Source organism: Mesitornis unicolor, unplaced genomic scaffold (genome assembly GCF_000695765.1).
Source record: "Mesitornis unicolor isolate BGI_N332 unplaced genomic scaffold, ASM69576v1 scaffold4499, whole genome shotgun sequence".
NCBI classification, from domain to species: Eukaryota; Metazoa; Chordata; class Aves; order Mesitornithiformes; family Mesitornithidae; genus Mesitornis; species Mesitornis unicolor.
In genome coordinates, this window is record NW_010206398.1 from 6,471 (window position 1) to 10,067 (window position 3,597).

The 3,597-nt window shown below is 49.9% G+C and overlaps 1 protein-coding gene across 1 annotated transcript in view; it reads right to left on the reverse strand.

The window, feature by feature from the left end:
• The window catches only part of LOC104546353 (glutamate receptor ionotropic, kainate 4), a gene marked incomplete at both ends in the record, with an annotated part of 40,049 nt that overhangs the window by 5,118 nt on the left and 31,334 nt on the right, over positions 1 to 3,597 (reverse strand). The window lies entirely within an intron of this gene.

Below are 3,597 nucleotides of genomic sequence, written 5' to 3' on the forward strand. Positions count from 1 at the left end.
TCCTCCAGCTCCTTCGTTCAGACGCAGCCATGTTAACGACGTCTGGGCTTTCAAGCTCCTCATGGCGCAAGATGACAAAATACCACTCAAGCTAATGGTTTTAATGAAGTCTTCTGCTCAGTGCCCCTCAGGCCCGAATGGCAGCGAGAGATGACATGGCAAGACCTCTCCATAAGCTTCATAGGCACCACAGGTGCTGATCACTTCCCAGCTCAAAATTAAGGTAAAGCCAGTCCTGAATACGAGTGTTTTAAAACAGGCAGGGGACCACCACTGCAATGAACCCAGAAACTTTCTGGGCTCTGATTAGCAAGCACTGTCCTACAGATTGCATAAATCACCTTCCCTCCCCCTGCGTCCCCAGGAAACGGAAGGCGTGCAAAATGCTGTCACTTCTCATGTCTGCATTTGGAGAGCCTTGTCAGCGCTAAGGCAGAGACGCTGTGCCAGGAGGAGATACAATTAAGTAGGTACTCGGTACACGGTGCCTTCATTGGCCCGAAGGGCAGGAAACTTGGGGGCATCTTGGCAGGGAAAAGGGAACAAAACAAACAAATGAAAGCAAGCCCTCGGGAGACACCGCGCAGGTCTGCCACGTGGCTGGCACTTGTGAAGGACACTACGGTAAGACTGATAGCAGCACGGCAAGCAGGCCAAAGCTTCCCCCAGCAAAGTCAGCATGGGACATGGAGCACCAGCTATCAAAACCTGTACAATCATGGGACACGCACACAACCCTCCCCTGAGGCCACGGAGCAACCCCTGCAATCTCTCTCTTCCTTAGACATCCCCTTCAAATGACACAATTGACACCTGGCATAGCCCAGGCAGGACCAAGCTCATCAGGTCCTGGAAGGTGAAAGACTTTCAGCTCTCGGCAGGATCTGTCCCTGAACTCTTGCTGGGGGTAGCAGCTAAAGAGGAACAAGTCCCATCGAGACCGATTAGCCGCTTCTAAGTTAAAAAGGGTTGATGTGGTGGGGATTGCGGAGGGTCTCAGAGCCATCGGCTGGCAACTCATCTGTATTTCATCAACACACCAATTAGACACCCCTGGCACTGCCACTGCTCTGAACAGGACCCCGGCTGAGCCTTTCGCTAAATGGTGCCTGATCGGTCGCACCTAGGACTGGCTGAAAGCAATGGGTCACGGGCAGAGCTGGGGACAAGCAGCGGCTTCCCCGCCTCTCCTGCACTCATTTGCCTTCCCTGGGGCTGCATCAATCACAGCCCCTCTTCATTCCCTGCTCCTGCCAAACCTGAGCTCTTGGTTTACTGCAAATCACTATGCTGAAACTGGAGGGGTGTGCTGCAATGCTTTTTTAAAGGGGCAAAGAAAGGGGAAAAATAAAAAGATGACATTTACAAACTCAGTCCTTGTCAGATCTATGGATCAGCAACACATTAATGTCTGTGCTTTATCGTGCATCCTATGAGCAGAGAGCAGCTCTCATATGGCTGGGGAAAAATTTCCGCTAGTTAAGCTAAATCAGGAAAAGACACGTTTGGTGCGTTACATAAATGAATTAAAAACTGGATGTCAAAAAGCCCTGTGTCTCCTTGCCCAAAAGCAACAGCAAGTTAGAAAATCTAAGTGTCTCTAATTTGTTTGCTGGCTGGATCAGCTTCAAAATTCAGTGAATTCTCTACCAAAGCTGATGAGCTGGAAGTCCCAGCGGCTTCGATAGATGGAAGGAGAGAGAGGGGGAGAGAGAAAAAGAGAGAGAGGAAAAGAGAAAAAGAAATGGGCAGAGAGCGTGAGCTTGATTAAAAATAAGGAGGGAACAGGAGCGTTTCAAACAACAGCCTGAACAAATTGGTTAATGTAACCCTTGGGAACAAGACTGTCTCCAGGGCATGAACGTCTGTTCCTTACCCCATCCCCTCACAGTGGGTTTAATTAGATGATTTCTAATGATTTATTTCATCACTTTTATCACAAGAAGCTGGGCTGGTGAGAAGAAAATAGGCATATCTGGCAGAGCAGAGTGGCCTTGGGTTTCCCTCTGCCAGGACTGAGAGGGGCAGGCAGGACCCTGCAGCCTGAGAGGGGCCCTAACAACCCCCCAGACACTGCTATCGGTCAGGCACGACCCCTAAGAGGGGGACACACACACCACACCACCCCGTCCCTCCAGCACCGTGTTACTGCCACTGGGAATGATTTATCACCACCACGGTCTGATGGGAAATCTGAAAAGTTTAGTCCCAGCACAGCTTTCCTGGGTACTGCTGAAGCATGGAGCTGCTTATTTACATGCAACAGGTCCAAAAAGGGTTTCTCCCATCAGACCGGGTTTGTGGCTTCTCTCTCAGGGCAGATGAGGCTGCAGCAGAGCTCGCTGTGGCGCTCTGGGAGAAGCACTGCTCCAAAAGGACCTGTGCATTTAACGTGAACTCCCTGCCACGTTTAAACACATCAAAAACGTAGCTGTCACAGGGCGGTTTGCAGCGATTGCTTCCTTTGCTCCAGCCGAATGCATACTCCTATTAATGCAGATGGGCTTGGATCTGTCACTTTTGCTCAGAGTGTGATGGGTTTGGGAAATGATTAAAAGGGCATTGGTGCTACGAGAGCACTGTGGGGAAAATGCCATCCTGATCCCCTGCTCACTGAGCTAAAGGCAGCATCAAAGCCGAGCCGTCGCTTGACAGGTAAGAACTGGCAGGCAACATCCTTGCCAAGGCTAAAATTCACTGCTGCCAGACCAGGGGAGATTTCCTACTGCCAAAATGCTCTGTCGGTGTGGGGTGAGATACAATAGCTTTTGTTCTGTGCCAGCGTTAGGAGAAGTGGCAACCTCGGAGAAAAGGGCAGGTGTGGAGCTGTCAGAAGGGAAATAAGACTGATGAAAACCCTTTCTCTGGAACTTCCACTTTTCTTCCTAAAGAGGGTTTAGATTTACCAGTAAAACTCTAATTCCTTGAGCTCGTGTCATGCAATAAATAAAGCTTCCTATCTGTGGCCCCACACAGTTATCCTTAACCTCAGCTGAAGCCATGAAAACACCCCTTGGACAGAAAAGGGGTAAGAAGCAGACCAAGGAGCAATGCTGCGAGGCATCTAGAAGCACTGAGACAAAAAGTAAATGACAGTCTGAGCTAGGCAAACCCATTACAGAGGAACACGCACCATAAACCAAGAGCTAAATTATCCTGTAATTCCTCCCACATGCCAGGCTGAGGAGGGATGGTGGAGAGTTACCGACATGTGACTGTCCCCCTCGCTTTTACCCCTAGAAGAGGCTGGTTGGGAAGGTTCATAGAACCTTTTTTTGCCCATTTCATGGGAAATTCTCCCATTTTTCCTCACAGAAATAATTGTGAGTACATATGCCTCCAACAAGCTTAAGAACAAAAGCGTCTGGAGCGTGAGCTTCTATCTGGCACACGCTTGCTGCCCTGAATTATCGCCTGCACAGGAGGGTTACTGTGGCAGCACAGATATTGGCTCTAACATCACCACCTCAGGGGCCTGATACACAAAGACAAATCTAAATTATCTCCAGACACATCCTTGATGAAGTGAAGCACGGTGTGTTTGCCAACCTGGGCCCAGCGAGGGCTGCCGTGACAGCCAGGCCGTGCTCGTCGCCT